Source organism: Eptesicus fuscus, chromosome 2 (assembly GCF_027574615.1).
Source record: "Eptesicus fuscus isolate TK198812 chromosome 2, DD_ASM_mEF_20220401, whole genome shotgun sequence".
Taxonomy (NCBI): Eukaryota; Metazoa; Chordata; class Mammalia; order Chiroptera; family Vespertilionidae; genus Eptesicus; species Eptesicus fuscus.
The window spans coordinates 16024371-16043940 of record NC_072474.1 but is presented as its reverse complement, the minus strand read 5'-3'; the positions used below and the strand labels follow the sequence as shown (position 1 = coordinate 16043940).

Sequence of the window (19570 nt, the reverse complement as noted above, 5' to 3'; positions counted from 1 at the left end):
GCTTCCTCCATTGCCAGGGAAACCCAAGCCTCCCTCCTGCTCTCTGTGGCCACAGCCATCTTGGTTGGGTTTATTTGCATATTTGCTCCTGATTGGCTGGTGGGTATGGCTGGTGGGTGTAGCAGAGTGGTGGTTAATTTGCATGTTACTCTTTTATTAGATAAGATGCATTCAAGTTCTTTGGATAATTTTTTTCCACCCACCCACCTTCCTCTGCCTTCCCTCTGAGATTCCTCAGTCTGTTCTATGCTTCTGTGTCTCTGGACCTATTTTTTTATCAGTTTATTTTGTTAATTAGATTCCATATATGAGTGAGATCATGTGATACTTGTCTTTCTCAGGCTGGATTATTTCACTTAGCATAATACTCTCCAGGCCCCTCCATGCTGTCTCAGAGGGTAAGAGATCCTTCTTTTTTACTGCTGCAAAGTATTCCATGGTGTAGATGTACCATGGCTTTTTTATTCACTTGTCTACTGATGGGCACTTAGGCTGTTTCCAAATTTTCACTATTGTAAATTGTGCCACTATGATCATAGGGTACATAAATTCTTTCTGATTGGTGTTTCAGGTCTCTTAGGATATATTCCTAGAAGTGGGTTCACTGAGTTAAATGGCAGTTCCATATTTAATTTTTTGAGAAAAATTCCATATTGTTTTTCATAATGGCTACATCAGTCTGCATTCCCACCAGCAGTGTACTAGGGATCCATTTTCTCCACATACTTGCCAGCACTTGTCATTTGTTGATGGTAGCCATTCTAACATGTGTGAGGTGGTACCTTATGGTCATTTTAATTAACATCTTTCTGATATTCAGTGACTGTGAGCATTTTTTCATATGTCTCTTGGACATCTGTATGTCCACTTTGGATAAGTGTCTATTTAGGTCCGTTGCCCATTTTTTAATTGGATTGTTTGTCTTCCTTTTGTTAATTTGTATGAGTTCCTTATATATCTTGGATATTAACCTTTTATCAGATATATCATTACCAAATAGGTTCTCTCATATGCTTCTCCTTTTCATTTTGTTGTTTTCTTTTGCTATGCAGAAACTTTTTATTTTGATGTAGTTCCATTTTTTGTTTTCTCCTTAGTTTCCATTGTCCTAAGATGTATCCGTGAACATATTGCTAAGAGAGATGTCTAAGATTTTGCTGCCTTTGGTTTCATCTAGGATTTTTATAGTTTCACAACTTATATTTAAGTCATTTATCCATTTTGAGTTTATTCTTGTGTATGGTGTAAGTTAGTGGTCTAGTTTCATTTTTATTTATTTTTTTATTTTTTATTTTTTGCTTGTATCTGTCCAATTTTCCCAACACCATTTATTGAAGAGACTGTCTTGACTCCACTGTCTGCTCTTCTCTTCTTTGTCAAATATTAATTAACCGTAATAGCTTTGGTCAATTTCTGAGGTCTCTATTCTGTTCCATTGATGTATATGCCTATTCTTGTGCCAGTACTAGGCTGCTTTGATTACAGTGGCTTTGTAGTATAACTTGATATCTGGTATTGTGATTGCTTCCAATTTTGTTCTTCTTTCTCAAGATTGCTGTGGCTACTCAGAGTCTTTTTTGGTTCCATATCAATTTTTGGAATATTTGTTCTGGATCTGTGAAATATGCTGTTAGTATTTTAATAGGGATTGCATTGAATCTGTAGATTGCCTTGGATGGTATGGACATTTTAATGATTTTAATTCTACCAATCCATGAACACGGTATATTCTTCCACTTGTTCATATCTTCCTCTATCTCTTTTTTCAATGTCCTGTAGTTTTCTGAGTATAAGTCTTTTACCTCCTTAGCTTATTCCTAAGTATCTTAATTTTTTGTTGCAATTATAAATGGGATTGTTTGTTTAGTTTCTCTTTCTGAGGATTTATTATTGGTGTATAAAAAAGCCATCAATTTTGGGGTGTTGATTTTGTATCCTCCTACATTGCCAAATTCATTTACTAAATATAGTAGTTCTTTGGGTGAAGTGTTTAGGGTTTTCTATACACAATATTACATCATCTGTGAATAATGAGAGTTTTACTTCTTCCTTTTTAAGTTGGATGTCTTTTATTTCTTCTTGTCTGATTGTAGTGACTAAGACTTCTAGTACTATGTTGAATAAGAGTGATGAAAGTGGACATCCCTGTCTTGTTCCTGTTATTAGGGGAAATGCTTTTAGTTTTTGCCTATTAAGTATGATGTTTGCAGTAGGTTTGTCATATATGGCCTTTCTTATGTTGAGATATGCTTCTACTAGTCCCACTTTGCTGAGAGTTTTTATCAAAAAGGGGTGTTGGATTTTCTTAAATGCTTTTTCTGCATCTATTGATAAGATCCTGTGATTTTTGTCTTTCAGTTTGTTTATGTGATGTATCACATTTGATTTGTGAATATTGTACCAATCTTGCATTCCTGGAATAAATCCCAGTTGGTCATGGTGTATGATCTTTTTAATATTTTGCTGGATCCGATTTGCTAATACTTGGTTGAGAATTTTAGAATCTATGCTCATCATGGATATTGGCCTATAATTCTCTTTCTTTATGGTATCTTTATCTTGTTTTGGAATTAAGATAATGCTGCTCTTGCAAAAAGACTTTGAAGGTGTCCACCCCTCTTGAATGTTTTTGAAATAGTTTGAGGAGGGTAGGTTCTTCTTTGAATGTTTGGTAAAACCCCTGTTAAGTCATTCAGACCAGAGCTTTTGTTTTCTAAGAGTTTTTAATTAATGTTTCTATTTCCTCACTTGTTATTGGCCTATTCAGGTTTTCTGATTCTCCCCAATTCCATTTTGGAAGATTGTATTTTTCTAGGAATATATCCATTTCATCCACATTGTCCAACTTGTTGGCATACAGTTGTTCATAGTATTTTCGTACAACCTTTTGTATTTCTGTGGTATCAGTTATTACTTCATCTCTTTTTTTCTGATTTTATTCATTTGGGTCTTCTCTGTTTATTTCTTGACCAGTCTGGTTAAAGATTCATCAATCTTGTCTGTCTTTTCAAAGAACCAGCTCTTAGATACATTGTATTGGGTTTAGTCTCTATGTCATTTATTTTCATGCTGATCTTTACTATTTCCTTCCTTCTTCTTATTCTGGGTATTTCTTGTTGTTCTCTTTGTAATTCTTTAAATTGTAGTGTTAAATAGTTTATTATTTTGTTGTTGTTGTTTTTTGAGGTAGGCCTATAGTGCTATGAACTTCCCTCTCAGGACTGCTTTTGCTGTGTCCCAGAGATTTTGTGTTGTTGTGTAGTCATTTTCATTTGTTTCCATGAATTTTTAAATTTCTTTCTTGATCTCATTGGTAAGCCAGTCATCTGTGCTAATAAAAGGGTAATATGCTAATTAGACCTAATGTCTTCCAGACAAAGGCACAGCGTCTGCCAGGGTCGAGGGCCAGAGGCAGGGGAGAGGTGGTGGCTGCCACCATGGGAACGGGAGCAGGAGCAGGAGAGGAAGAGGAGGCGGCACCGCAGTTGCTGCCACCACCCCTTCACAGAGGCAGCACGGGAGAGGCTCGGCACTGGCCAGTCCTTTCACAGAGGCTACGCAGGAGAGGTGGAGGCATGGGAGAAGCCTCGGCACAGGCCCTTCTGCAGAGGCAGCAGGAGAGAGGGCTGTGCAGTCCCCGTCCCAGTGCTGCCCCTTCCGCAGAGGCAGCCACAGAGGCAGCGGCGCGGCCCTGTCCCAGAGCCATGCCTCCGCAGAGGCTGGACAGGGTGCAACCTGCTGTGCCTCAACATCCCACAGTCCCTCCCACAGCCATCCAGGCCCCAGATCGCTCCACACCCACCAGTGGGCAGGGGGCCAGGCCAGCACTAAGAAGCAAGGGCTGAGGGCCAGCAGCTGTGGTGGCCAGCAGTGGCAGCACCAGCAGGGTGATGGGGGTGATGCCTTCCCATGATCAGCCCGGTCGCCTCCCACAGAGAAGGACATCCCCTGAGGGCTCCCGACTGTGAGAGGGGGCAGGCCAGGCTGAGAGACTCCCCCAACCCCCGTGCACGAATTTCGTGCCCTGGGCCTCTAGTCATTTAATAACATGCTATTTAGCCTCCATGTGTTTGAATGTTTTTGAATATTTTACTATAGTTAACTTCTAATTTCATTTCACATGATCTGAGAAGGTACTTGATATAATTACAATCTTCTTGAATTTGTAGAGACTTGTTTTGTGTCCTAATATGTGCTCTATCTTTGTGCACTTGAGAAGAATGTATATTCTGCAGCTTTGGGGTGAAATGTTCTATAGATGTCAATAAAATCCTTCTGATCCAGTGTATCATTTAGAGTCACTATTTCCTTATTAATGTTTTGTCTGGATGATCAATTCAATGAAGTCAACAGGGTGTTAAAGTCCCCTACTATGACTGTATTGTTGTCAATCTCTCTTTTAAAGTCATCTAGAAGTTTTTTTATATATTTAGATGCTCCTATATTGGGTGCATATATGTATGCCCAGTATACGTTATATCTTCTTGTTGGATCGATCCCTTTAGTATTATGTAGCGACCTTTGTTGTCTCTTGTGATGGCCTTCATTTTGAAGTCTACTTTATCAGATATGAGTATTGCTACCCAGCTTTTATTTCCTTTCCATTTGCATAGGAAAAGAATTTTCCCATCTCTTCATTATCAATCTGTGTGAGTCTTTTGTTCTGATATGAGTCTCTTTTAGACAGCATATAATCGGGTCATGTTTTTGTATCCATTCAGCTAACCTGTGTCTTTTGATTAGAGCATTTAGTCCATTTACATTTAAAGTTACTATTGATAGGTACTTCTGTATTGCCATTTTAATTTTTCTGCCTGTGCCTCTCTCTCTCTCTCTCTCTCTCTCTCTCTCTCTCTCATATATATATACATATATACATATTCTACCCTCTTCAATCTGGGACCCCTTGAGGGATGTCTGACCACCTGTTTAGGCCCAATCCCACAGGGATTGGGCCTAAACGGGCAGTTGGACATCCCTCTCATAATCCAGGACTTCTGGCTCCCAATGGCTCTCCTGTCTCTGCCTGATTGCCCCTAACTGCTTCTGCCTGCCAGCCTGATCACCCCCTAACCACTCCCCTGCCAGCCTGATTGACACCTAACTGCTCCCCGGCCAGCCCAATTGCCCCTAACTGTCCTCCCCTGCCAGCCTGGTCACCCCTAACTGTCCTCCCCTGCAGGCCTGGTCCCCCCCAAACTGCCCTCCCCTGCAGACTGGTCCCCCCAACTGCCCTCTTCTGCAGGCCTGCCCCCAACTGCCCTCCCCTGCAGTCCTGTCCCCCCCAACTGCCCTCCCTTGCTGGCCTGGTCTCACCCAACTGCCCTCCTCTGCAGTCCTGGTCCCCCCTAACTGCTCTCCCCTGCTGACCTGCACCCCCTCAACTGCAGTCCCCTGCAGTCCTGGTCCTCCCCAATTGCCCTCCCCTGCTGACCTGGTTCCCCCCACTGCCCTCCCCTGCAGGCTTGGGTCCCCCCCCCCAACTTCCCTCCCTTGCTGTCCTGGTCTCCCCCAACTGCCCTCCTCTGCCGGCCTGGTCACTCCTAACTGCCCACAACTGCCCTCCCCTGCAGGCCATCTTGTGGCGGCCATCTTGTGTCCACATGGGGGCAGCCATCTTGTGTCTTAGAGTGATGGTCAATTTGCATATTACTCTTTTATTAGATAGGATATATATATATATATAGATATATATATATATATATAGTTATTATTACAGCAGTACCTTTACTTTCAATGCTGGGATGCTCTTTATTTCACCATCTATTTTGAATGATAGCCTTGCTGGATATAGTAATCTTGGTTTCAGATCCTTGCTTTTCTTTTCTTTTTTTTTAATGTATTTTATTGATTTTTTACAGAGAGGAAGGGAGAGGGATAGAGAGTCAGAAGCATTGATCAGCTGCCTCCTGCACAACCCCCACTGGGGATGTGCCCACAACCAAGGTACATGCCCTTGACCGGAATCAAACCTGGGACCCTTCAGTCCGCAGGCCGACGCTCTACCCACTGAGCCAAACCGGTGAGGGCAGATCCTTGCTTTTCATTACCTTGAATACTTCATGCCTTTCCCTTCTGGCCTGTAGAGTTTCTGATGAGAAATCAGCTGACAGCCTAATGAGAGCTCCTTTAAAGGTAACAAATTGCTTTTTTCTTGCTGCCTTTAAGATTCTCTCTTTGTCTTTAATTTTTGGAATTTTAATTATAATGTGTCTGAGCATGGGCCTGTTTGGGTTTGTTTTTTTTTTGTTTTTTTTTTTTTGCTTGGGACACTCTGTGCCTCCTGAAATGTATTACTTTTTTCTTCATCAGGTTAGGGAAGTTTTCTGCCATTGTGTCTTCATATAGGTTCTCTATCCCTTCCATACTTTCTTCTCCTTCTGGCACTCCAATTATGTGAACATTGTTACGTTTCATATTGTCCCCCAGCTCCCTTATGCTGTCCTCCTGTCTTTTTGTTTTTTTTATTTTTTGTTCTCTGATTGCATGATTTTTTTCTACTTTCTCTTCTAATTCACTGATCCTATCCTCAGCTTCCTCTAATCTGCTGTTTATTCCCTCCACTGTGTTCTTTATTAGTACTATGTCATTCTTCATAGTTTCTCTATCTTTTCTCATTCTGTTGAGCATCTTTGCTATCATTATTCTGAACTCTATGTCTGATAAATTTCTTATCTCCATTTCATTTAGCTCTTCTTCTGGGGAATTCTTTTGTTCTTTCATTTGGGTGTTGTATTTTAGGCTCCTCATTTGGCTGTCTGTTTGGGTTTGTGACTATGTATTAAGTAGATCTGCTACACCTCCCTATCTCTAGTGCAGGATAGTGTCAAACACTGTTTCTGACTAGTTAGGTAAGGTGAAGACTTAAAGCCTCCACATCTGCCTGCAGACTGATTGGATTCAGTCTTGAGTTGCCTCAGGCAATTATCCACAGGTATGGCAAGTTTTTCCAACAGGATGGGGCAATTGCTTCTGCCTGGAGGCTAATTGTTATTCTCCTAATGGGCCTCATAAACTCCATAGGGTGGGAGCATGGGGTTTTCCAATAAAGTAATACATTTCAGGAGGCACAGGGTGTGGCAACTGTCTTCCCCATAGCAAAAACTACCTGGATAGCAAAGGTCTGTAGGAGAAGTCCTCCTCAGCATGAGGGAATGACTCAGCACAGGAAACCAGAGTGTCTGCCTTATAAGTTCTAATCTAGAGCTACCAGCCCTGGCTTCTGCTGATACAGCTCCAGTCCACTCTTCCCTCCCTCTGACAGAGCTCAAGGTGAGTTGCTTCACAGGGAATTTTGTGTGTTGGCCTTTTAAGAGTTTGCCTGCATTTCTAGCTGTCTCTCCCTGGCAGAAAGCAACTCTTCTGCTTTTCACAGTCAGATGTTATGTGGGCACCTTTCTCAGTTCTGGTGCTCTCTGCCGGGGGACCCATCTTGGTGTTTAGATGCCAGAGTTCCCAGTGGCAACTCCCACAGCTGAGATATCTCACTGGAACTTCAGCTGCTGTCTGTGTAGTATCTACTTACTCAGCTGCCATTTTTTAATCTCTCCAAGATAACTCAACTTAAATGACAATTACAGGAATAGATACCTTTTCTGCTCTACTCAGTTTATAGATAAAAACTATGTTATAGCTGATTCCTATTGGTGGTAGTCAAATTTCATGTTCTACTGGATGAACCATAATTTCAGAAGCATTAAAATGTAAAATTATATGTTTTTGAATTGAAGAAATAAGCTGCCTTCGTTTTTCCTTTTGGTTGCAGACTATCAGTCCTAGGGTAGTATTCAACAACTCAGTGGCTGCATATTGTGGTAGATTCAGCTCCTGGGTGGCAATGCTTTCTAAGCAAAGACTGGAGATCAGTGCTCTACCTACTGCCGTTTCCCAAGCCTCAGTGGACATGCCTGGTTCTCATTATTCCAGTGATGGCCAAAATCATGACTCTTAATTCTTCAGAATATTTAGTAAATATCCCCCTCCCTCCTCCTCCCCTCACTGAACTCCTGGAATTTAAAAAGTCATTTGACACTAATTCCCATGCTTGGATATTTAAGAATTTTTAGCAATCACAGAGGGAAATCTTCCTTGTACCAGAACATATTGGTCTTCACTGACAAAATCAAATAAAAAATGGAAGCCAAAGCTTTTTAGCCTCTTCCCCTTTTTCTTTTTCCACTTTTAACTTGGCATTGGAAAAAGAGAATATGAATCTTACATGTTTTTTTGTGAAAATTAGATATGATACATATCAGCAATGCATATATATATATATTATATATATATACATACACATACATACATATATATGTGTGTGTGTATATATATATATATATATACACACATATATACATATATATAGTCTTTGCCTGCCTTTACGTTTCACTCTTCTCTCTTCCTCTTTATTTTTTGTTTTGTTTTGCTGTGCTTTGCTTTTTCAAACTCAGTTCTGACTTGAAAGATTGGTTCTTTTTCCTCAACTTTTTATTTTGAAGTTTCAAAACTTCAACTACAACAAAAGTCAGAATAGTGCAATGGACACCCATATTGCCTTTACCCAGGTTTACTAATGTTTACATTTTATCACATTTGCTCTATTTTTTTTATCACTTTTCTATTAAGAACAAACATTCTCTGACATGACCACAATACAATTACCACACTCAGGAAATGTAATTAATTTAAAACATTTTCCTGATACATAGACTATAGTCAAAATTTCCAAATTATCTCCAAAATGTCCTTTTTTGTATTTGAAAAGTCCAGACACGTTCTTTTGTTCATTTCCCTCATTTTGGAATTGTCTTATTGACTCGTCTTGACTAGCTGGACTCAAGCTAAACATTTTGGCCACAGTGTTATAGAGGTGAAGCCATGTCCTCAGTTTATCATGTCAGGGCACATGACATCATGATGTCTCATCAATGATTATTCTAAGTTTGATCATTTGGTTAAAGTGTGTCCACCAGGTTTTTCCATTTAAAATATCCCCTTTGAAAGTGGTAAGTGATATATTTCTCTATGTCACATAGTTTCACTTCTGAGTTCTGCTTAGCATTTTGGGCCATATTCAAGCATCTCACCTCTCACTTATCTTGGAGCTTGACTTAGCAGAATCAGGGTGACACTTTGAGTGAATACCATCCCCCAACTCATTTTCACCCATTGGTGTCAACATCCTTTGTTTATTCTTGCCACCCACTGTGGTGGTTGTAGAATCATTCCTTTTTTTTTTTAAATCTATCTCCTCTCTTCATTTCTCCTCCATTGCTCTGCCATAGGCATTCATTTATTTGAAATAACAAAAGTGTTCAAATACTCTTGAAGGTCTTCAATGGCCAACACAGGTACCATGCTCAGCACTAAGAATGCAAAGGTGTCCCCTGCCCTCATGAAGCTTAGGTGAATATATTACATTTTTTAAATTTTATTTATCAATTCACTTAGTGTCTATCATGTATCTATATTGCTCTACTTTCTGGATATCCAGCAGTAAACAGAACAGTCAAATCCCTATTCTCTGGGGCTTACATTCTAGTTGGTAAGCAAAGAGAGAATATAAATAGGGAAAACTGGGGTGTGGGAAAGAGCTGATTTTGAAATAGGCCAAGGAAGGCCTCCGTAATGAGGGAACATTTAAGCAAAGACCTGAAGGCAGTGAGAGAGCAAGCCATTCAGGGAAGTAGGAAGCATGTTCTAGACAAAGAGAAAAGCGTGTACAAATGCATGCTGACCAAGGAACAGCTGGGAAGCCCATGTGAGCGAAGTTAAAAGAGATAAAATCAGAAAGGCAGGGGCAGGGCGGTGCTAAGTAGCAGTTGAATATGTGATGTAAGAGAGAAGTTTGGGTTAGAGATGCACTTTGGGAGTTGGCAGCATATATATGGTATTTAAAGCTCGATGTCATGTAGGGAGTGAGAGTAGATGGAACTCAGGAGGAAAACTAGGGGATCAGGGAGATGACAGGAGCCACTGGAGGCAGCTGCAAGAAGAGGCCAGTGAAGTAGGCAGGGACCAAGCCGGATCCCTGGGGCCTAAATCTTATGCAATTTGGGGAGACGCCCTTTTTTAAAAATATGAATTTATGAAGAAAAAATTAAGAACTAAAGTAAATATTTCGAGAGAGAAAGGAAATCACAACAAATTACTAATTCTTTAAAATGAATACTACAAACATCACAAAATCCAAAAAGTAACACATTTTTTTTATTATTAATTAACTGCCTATTTTTCCCCCACATTGTTGGCTGCATATTCTTTGATCAACTCTCCATTTGAGGATGAATTTGAAATGCAATTTTCTATAGAGGAAATAGATAATTTAGTCTTTCTTCCAGCATGGTTGCTCAAAATTAATCTTGTTACTGATAGAGCAGAAAAAGTTTATTTCAATCTCACAGCTCTCTGTGGTAAGGCCTCATCTGTGACTTCCTCTGTGGTTTCTTACTGTGGTGGTGCTATTTACCCAGGAGCAGAACCTCAGAGAACTTAAGCGTTTGCTCTCACTAGATATGGCCTAACACCCTATGGCTCCCCGTAGCCCAAAAGGTAGCTGGTTCAGCTCAGTCAGGACCACACAGCCTTCAGTTTCTGCTCACTTCCAACTGCTAGGCTGTTCCTGGGGTGATGTAAGGTGGCCAGAATGAAGCCTGGGTCAAGATGACCCCACACAAGGAGCAGAGCACAAAAGCATCTCCTTCATATCTTCTCCCTGGAATAAAAGATGGCATCCAAGTCCTCGAGACCTACCACGGATCTAGCTCTTGCTGGAGTCTGGCAGATGTAGGTAGTGCTGGCAGCTCACTGGCCTCACTCCAACCCCTACCAGGATGATCTCCCAGCCGGAGAACAGTGTTCCATGCTGCTGCTGAGTGCCAGGAGAGATAAGCAGTCTTAGAAGAGGTCTGCAAGTGAGGACCCCTGAAGCTTCAAAGTCAGTTGGCCTCTGTTAGGAGGAAAAGCAGGAAAGAAGGCTTTCATGGAAGCCAAGTGAACAAAGATTTCCGACAGAGTGTGACCCACGAATGGTGTTAAGTTCTGTTTAAGATGCTATGACTCAACCATTGAATTAGGAACATGAAAGTCATTGGTAATCTTGACACATTTTGGTGACATGGTGGGAACAAAAGTCCAATGGGGCATGTCTTAGTCAGTTTGGGCTGCTATTATAATACCATAAGTTGGGTGGCTTAAACAACAAATATTTAATTCTCACAGTTCTGGAATCTGAAGTTTAAGATCAAAGCACAGGCAGATCCTGTGTCTGGTGCGGACCTGCTTCCTGGGTGGCGGACTGTCCTCTTGTAGCTCTCTCATAGCTCTTCTAATAAGGGCGCTATTCCCAACATGAAGACTCTCCCTCATGACCTAATTAGCTCCAGAGGCTCCATCTTTAAATACTATCACACCGGGAATTGGTGTTTTAACATATGAATTTGGGATGGTGGAGACCCAAACATTCAGCCACAGCAGAGTAAATTCAAGAGAATATAGAGATGAGTAAGAAACAGTGAGTACAGATAACTATTCACAGGAGTTTGTATATGAAAATTAATGTCTGCAGTTTTTATTTACAAATAAGTGAATAATATTTTTCTATGTTCATCTCTTCAAAAAACAACAAAATTATACTGTCACTTTGGTTTCATGTCACAGTAGATCCTAAATACAAAAGCAGTTCCCCATTTCTTATATAGATGCTCCAAAGAGAACAAAAAGGGAACTTAAAATCTCATCTCTTTTCAGGCCATGTAAATCCAAATGAAACTAGTCTACAACTTGTCTCCCAGAGATATAGAAAAGCCATGTGGACAGATGAAAGTGAGAAAATTGTGCTCACTTCTGAGTCCTATTGGATTTTTTTGGGTCTTTTATAGCCATATCACCTGTCCAAGAGCTGGACTTAGCAGAGTTACTCTGCCCCACTCCACCCTGCATTCACTCAAAAGCAAAGCAATTAAAAAAATAAGTAAATTTAAAAATCAAATCATACTTTAAAAAAATATGGTAGCCCATCCCATGTTCTGTGTGTGTATGTCAGTTTCTACACTGTGACAAATTCTAAGGCTTTTCAAAGCACCCTCTCAGTAGTTTTTAAATTATTGAAATTAATCATGTAATTTTACGATTAACTTTTTATTTTAAAATATTTTCCCTCTAACTTTTGCCATCACAATATTCTTAACAAAGAACCCAATTGGTTTAGCCATTCCTTTTGCATGACCATGCACATATATATCTGCAGTGTCCATACTAATTTCCCGTGTGATTGATGGTTGTATTGGTCTGAATTATTCATATACCATAGTGATTACCCTGTAATAGGATAACCCCTTGTTAGTCTAGTTCTTAGAATGTTCAATGTTCTCTGGTGTACTGAACAAAAGCAGTTAAGTTGGCCCAAGAGATTTTTTTCATCTTACTTTTTTGTTGAATATTATTTGATATGATGTATAATTTCAGAGGTGCTTCTGTTTCCTGTTTTATGTTACACAAAATCTTTAACTTCCTCCCTCCCCCCAAACATTGCAAGAACCTTTAACCATGTGCTATGTTGTTCTGTGAACCACTTCCTCTTGGTAAGTGCCTTCATTGCATTTTGAGAAAAAAAAAAAAAAAAAAACCTACACTGAAGGAATCGGGTAAATTCCAATATTGTCAATTATTTTCCAGTCACACCGTAATCTAGCTATTTCATAATTTCCACCAGCATTTGTGATCATCTGGATGTTGCACAACATATTTCTTACTTCATGTGATCCCTATCATGAACAGATTTTAAAAATTTTTCTCTTCTTTTGTATCTGTAGTTGTAATGTGTAGTCTGACATTTTTCCTTGAAAAAACATGACTTTTTAACAAATTTAAAATACTAACAATACCAAAGCAAATTGATAGTGACAGAACCTCATATTTTTCAACCTTTTTTCTTATCTAGATATTTAAGCTTGGGTAATCTAGCTGTAGACTCAAAACACTGTTCACCTGCAGTAAGAAATATGTGATAGGATGTAGCGCAAAAAAAATTAACAGTCTCAATGCAAGGATGCAAACACTTTTATTTAATTATCTTTAAAATTGAAAGGGTGTCATATGTAGATAAATCTCTTAGATCAGTGGTCGGCAAACTGCGGCTCACGAGCCACATGCGGCTCTTTGGCCCCTTGAGCGTGGCTCTTCCACAAAATACCATGTGCGGGCACACACGTACAGTGTGATTGAAACTTCGTGGCCCATGCGCAGAAGACGATTTTCAGCTCTCAAAAGAAATTTCAATCGTTGTACTGTTAATATTTGGCTCTGTTGACTAATGAGTTTGCCGACCACTGTCTTAGATAGTTCATCCTTAGCACATTGATGAAGAGAAATACAGTTGTAGAAAACCCAAAAAGAAAAATCTTACAGAGATTTGCTCAGGCCTATAACAGTATCTGGGATCAATAAATATTTGTTGACTGACTTAAACTGTGTAACTTTAGGCAAGTTACTTAATCTCTGGGTGCCTTAGCTTCCTCATCTGTAAGATGGAAATAGAAGTGTCCTACATAGGGTGGTTGTGAGGAAGGATTTAATCAGCAGTACATGTAAAGCACAAGGACAGGGCCTGGCACAGCCTGAGAACACCTAATAGTTATCAGTTATTATTGTTATTATCAGGCTGATAGAGGGAATGGGGAAAGATATCTATCTATCTATCTATCTATCTATCTATCTATCTATCTATCTCAACCCACAGCCATGCTCAGAAGCAACAGAGAGGACTGATTTCTCCTTGGTAGATAGGTAGCAACTGTTCTGCTAGAATTGTGATGATCAATTCTAACATGTCTGAACTTAAATTGATCATTTTATTGATCAGAAAGTCATTTTTATATATTCCTTGTTGTTTCCTTTAAATTTTTATGAACAAGTATTCTGGTTTTTCCTTTAATCCTTACTGTTCTAATATTTTTATTGTGTTATTGTTATCAGTACCTCAATCCAATTAAAGATTATGCATAACTAAGAACACAGCTAAAAGATAAGCTTTGTAACCATTCAAATTATCACACCCATGAGTTCATAATATCCTAATCGAGCACTACAAGAAAGCAGACTTTTGACAAATAAAGTCCTTATAAAAATTGAAATAGCATAGACTGTATTGCATTGATGCTGGCTGCCAGTGAATGTGTCATTTCTGTAAGGCCAAGAATTAATAATCGCAAGATAAACATTTTAACTTTTTTGTTTTATAAAGCAGTTGTTAGGTGCACTTTATAAAATCTGTAAGAAAAGCAATCTTTTTCATTGGTTTTTGTTTTATGAAAAATTCTTAAGTTTATTATTACCTATTTTATTTAATATACAAACTTTTGTGTTTTTATGAATAAATCTTTTCATTTTAAATGTATTAAATAATCCCTTCGGTCTAATACTATTATGCTGAAAATTTAGTACATAGCAAAGAAATATATATTAGAGGGCAGTATTTGAACATGTTTATATTTGTATTCATTTTTGCTTTTACAAATTAGCAAATTTAAATATAAACACATTATTCAACAAATGGTGCTGGGAAAATTAGAGAGATACATACAAAAAAATGAAACTAGACCATCTTCTTACACCATACACAAGAATAAACTCAAAATGGGTTAGAGACTTAAATATGAAACTCAAAACATAAAAATTCTAGAAGAAAACATGGGCAATAAAATCTCAGGTATTTTTTGTAGTAATTTTTTTTTCTGATACATTTCCTCAGGCAATAGGAAAAAAAGAAAAAATAAACAAATAGGACTACATCAAACTAAAAAGTGTTTGCACAGCAAAAGAAACCATCAACAACATGAAAAGACAACCTACTGAATGGGAGATCATATTCACCAATGACATATGTGATAAGAGGTTAATATCCAAAATTTATAAGGAACTCAAACAACTTCACACCAAAAACAACAATCCAATTAAAAAATGGGCAAAGTTCCTGAACAGATACTTCTCCAAAGAGGACAAACAGATGGCCAATAGACATGAAAAGATGCTCAACATCACTAATCATCAGAGAAATGAAGATTAAAGCTACAATGAGACATCACCTTACACCTGTCAGAATGACTGCCATCAAAAAATCAACAAAATGGGAACCCTTGTATACTGTTAATAGGAATGAAGACTGGTGCAGCTACTATGGAAAACATTATGCAGTTTTCTCAAAAAAATTAAAAATGGGCCCAGCTGGTGTGGCTGTGTGATTGAGCGTCAACCCAGGAACCAGGTGGTCACAGTTTGATTCATAGTCAGGGCACATGTCCAGGTTGCAGGCTCTATCCCCAATAGAAGGCACGTGGAGGCAGCTAATCAATGATTCTCTCTCATCATTGATGCTCTCTCTCTCTCTCTCCCTTCTTCTCTCTTAAATCAATAAAAATATATTTTTTTAAAAAGGAGAAAAACTGGAACTACCTTATGACCCAGCGATTTCACTTCTGGAAATATATCCAAAGAAACCCAAAACACTGATTCAAAAGAATATATGCACCTCTGTGTTCATTTCAGCGCTATTTACAATAGCCAAGATTTGGAAGCAGCCCAAGTGCCCGTCAGTACATGAGTGGATAAAAAAAGCTGTGGTACATTTACACAACGGAATACCACTCATCAGTAAAAAAATATATATAAAAGGAAGGAAGGAAATCTTGCCTTTCACAACAGGTAGAAGGTATTATGCTAGGTGAAATAAGCCATCAGAGAAAGACAAATACAATATGATGATTTCACTTATATGTGGAATCTAATGTACAAAAACAAGATAGATACAGAGAACAGATTGACAATTGTCAGAGGGGAGTGGGACTAGGAGACTAGGTGAAATAGGTGAAGGGATAAAGCAAAACAACAGCAGTTGTTTGGAAACAGACAACAGTATAGTAATTACCAGAGGGAAAAGGGCTGTGCGGGAGGTAGAAGAATGTAAACAGGCGATAAATGGTGATGGAAGGAGACTTGGTTTGGGGTGAGAAACACATAATACTATATACAGATGACGTATTATAGAATTGTATACTTGAAAACTATATAGGTTTATTAACCAATGTAACCCCAATAAATTCAACTTAAAATATGAGAAATATTAATAATGTGCTTCCCCATCATTCTAGCTATAGTCAAATATACACCTTGAAGAGAATTTGGAAAATACAATTGCATCAAAAACAAAATAAATAAATAAATAAATCCTATATAATAAAAGCCTAATATGCAAATTGACTGAACTGCAGAACAACCAGTCACTATGATGCACACTGACCACCAAGGGGCAGAAACTCAACGCAGGAGCTGCCCCCTGGTGGTCAGTGCGCTCCCACAGGGAGAGCACTGCTCAGCCAGAAGCTGGGCTCATGGCTGGCATGTGCAGCGGTGGTGGCAGGAACCTCTCCCTCCTCCACTTGCAGGCAGGCAATAAGGAGCGAGGGGTCCCAGACTGCGAGAGCCCTGGACTGTGAGAGGGATGTCTGACTGCCAGCAGGTAGACATCCCCCAAGGGGTCCCAGACTGCGAGAGGGCACAGGCCAGGCTGAGGGACCCCCCTCTCCCCTAGTGCACGAATGTCGTGCACCAGGCCTCTAGTAAATAAATAAAATTAATGCACATGAAAAATCAAAATGTGGCATCGACAAGTACACATACGCACATATAATTTATTCTCTATTTTCAAACCCAGTACAAGGCAGAGACATATAATTCTAAGTAAATAGCAAAACACAAATATATTATAAATTATTAAATTGACACAGATAACCTGATATTACTATATAATTAAGCTGTTCTAAAGTGAGATATAAATCTATGTATATGGGGTTGAAATTAATTAGCTATATGATGTGAATAAAGGAGTAATTAAGGTAGAAGACATAACTTGTTTTTATGTATTAAATAATGGCTAATTAACCTACTATTTGAAATCTTAACTTGAGATTGAATTAGTTAAGAAGGAAAGTTATTGCTAACGTCATTCAAGCTGGGTAATTATTAGAGTTTACTTAAAAAAAAAATTGGGAGTTTGAAAACTGATTCAAGCCTAAATGGATGTGCGCTCCAATGAAACGTCTGTGCTTACCAACAAAGTTTGTCTGTGTAAATATTAGTATTTACTCACTTGGAAAGCACTACAAAAAAGAACTATTGCTGTAGTGAGTGACGTTCCACAAACCTAGAGCTGTGACAACAGCTTAGAAACAAACTTTTTGTTTAATTGCCCCGATAGTTACAGGAAATATGGACTTTGGCGACTTCTAAGGACTATCCTGCCCTGGAATGCAGTGAGGGTCGGGCCTCTGAGTGCAGTGCAACGGGGTCCATGTCTAGGGCACAGGAGGTAGAATGTTAGCTTCCTAGGCAGCCTGAGACCTGCGCTGTAGCTCACTTTTTCCTGTTAGTTTGGGAGGTGACTTAGGCTTTCAACAAAGCATTTTTTAATGCAAAGATTAACCAGATCTGATCCTTACTTAATAATAGCTCTCAGTCTGGAAAGAGATTCTAACATAGTAACAAAAAGAACATGACTCAGTATGGTAAATGCTATCATTGGTGTTTATGCCGAGAATCATATGCTATTTTGTTTAAATGTCACAACAAGTCTATGAATTATGCATTATTCTCTTCAAGCCCAGGGAGATTAAATAGGATATCAAGGTTGTTGTTGGGACCAGGATTTACTGATACGGTTCCCAGATGCAATGGCTGGCAAATCTCTCTACTGATTATGAAGACCCATTGAAGTATTGACACAGGAGCTGGTTTTTGATAAATAGGATTTTATGAAGGAGAAATGGATATTATTTAAAGGAAATCCTATATAATAAAAGCCTAATGTGCAAATTGTCACTCGGGAGTTCAACCACTTGCTATGACGTGTGCTGACCACCAGGGGGCGGTGCGGAACATGGCAGACGTTGGTGATGTGGCGCTGGCAGCGGGCCCCAGTGGAGGCACTGCCCGCCCCAATGGGCCCAGATGAGAGTGGGACCGCAGCAGGATGGTGGAGCAGGTGAGTGGGTGGCGCCAGCCAAGGCGGTGCAACGGGCCCACTCACCCCGCCCATCATCCTGCAGACTGCAACCAGCAGCAGTGGCAGGAGGCAAGGCCGCCACCTGGCTTCCAGGCACTGAGGGAGCTGGGCGGGGGCCCTGGCCCTGACTGATCACCCTGCAGACAGTGACCAGTGACAGCAGCGGGCAACCAGTGTCGGGGGGAGGGGTGGAGGGGGAACGGGGAGAGGGCGGCCCCAATCGATCACCCTGCAGGCAGGATGGTGGAGCAGGTGAGGGGGCAGGGTGCCAGGAAGGGCTGCAGGGCTGCGAGGCTGGGGGCATGAGCTGGGGCCCAATCCCCTCAGGCCACCCCAAGGGACCCCACCTGTGAACGAATTGTGCACCGGGCCTCTAGTAGCATATATAAAGACAATAGACTTTTTAAAGCCTATTCAAATCAACATCAGGGGCCTTGAATGGCAAGAGTTGAACCCTGAAACACAGGTTGGGGAAATTATGAAGGACTTAAAAGACATGCTAAGACCTAAACTGTCTCCACTTCCTCCTGGTCAGCCTGAAGGTTTTAAACAGGAGGGTGACACATGCACATTTGTATTTCAAATTCCCAGTGATGGTGGTGAGGCTTGATGGAGGATTTGGGAGGCTAGAGGCTGGATGAGCTGAGGATCTACGCTATGGCTTCACAGTGGGGACATAAAGGAGAACACTGGAAAAACTAGCAGGATTTTTGACTCATTGAATGGAAAAATGAGAGGTGTCAAGGACTACACTGAAGTTTCTAAACTGGATTTATAAATGAATAACAACCATTAGACAAAATAGGGCATGTGGGAGGAGAATAATAATGAAAATGTCTGTTACATAATAAATGGGCTCAGTTTAGGCAAGCTACCCTGACAGATAAAATAAGGTCTGTCCTGATCAAGGTCCCAAATCATGGCTGAAATTGCTAATCTGAAGAGCAATGACACCTGCATCCAAACTGAATTAAATATATGAAGTTAACTTTGCCATAGATAAAATGTATGTCCTGTTGCAGAGTACTTAGGACAGATTTTTCCCCAGCTTTATTGAGCTATAGTTGACATATAACACTGTATGTTTACAACATAATGATGTGATATATTCTTATACTGTGAAATGATTACCACAATAAATTCAGCTCACACACCCATCACCTCACATAGTTACCTTTATTTTTTTGGTATGGATAGGTTTTTTAAATATGTATATGTGTAATTTATATATGTGGAGAAAAAGTATTTGAGAATGAAAACTAAGGCTTAGGAATTTGAGCCTTAGGGAAATATTAAGCATTGGGGAAAATTTCCTTGGATGTTCAGGAAATCTAGGGAGAATTTCAGCCTCTCTCCTGTCCATTTCCCATCCCACCCCCCTCCCCCAAAAAAACAACAAAATCCATCTGATAAACTCATATTCTATTTTCTTTTACTCAGCAGTTTGGTGTTCTTCCCAGGACACAAAAGGAACTCAGAAGTTACATACTCACAAAAAGATGTAATTCCACCCAACAT

The 19570-nt window shown here is 39.7% G+C and overlaps 1 protein-coding gene across 2 annotated transcripts in view; it reads left to right on the top strand.

Annotated features, from left to right (window-relative positions):
- The window catches only part of APBB1IP (amyloid beta precursor protein binding family B member 1 interacting protein), a 123194-nt gene that overhangs the window by 34010 nt on the left and 69614 nt on the right, over window positions 1-19570 (top strand). Inside the window, exon 1 of one of the 2 annotated variants that reach the window (XM_054725706.1) lies at window positions 7262-7272. The exons of the other annotated variant lie outside the window; for it this stretch is intronic. The gene's annotated coding sequence lies outside the window, so the exon portion shown is untranslated. Of the gene's footprint in view, window positions 1-7261; window positions 7273-19570 lie in introns of those variants that run through there. 2 annotated transcript variants of the gene reach the window in all.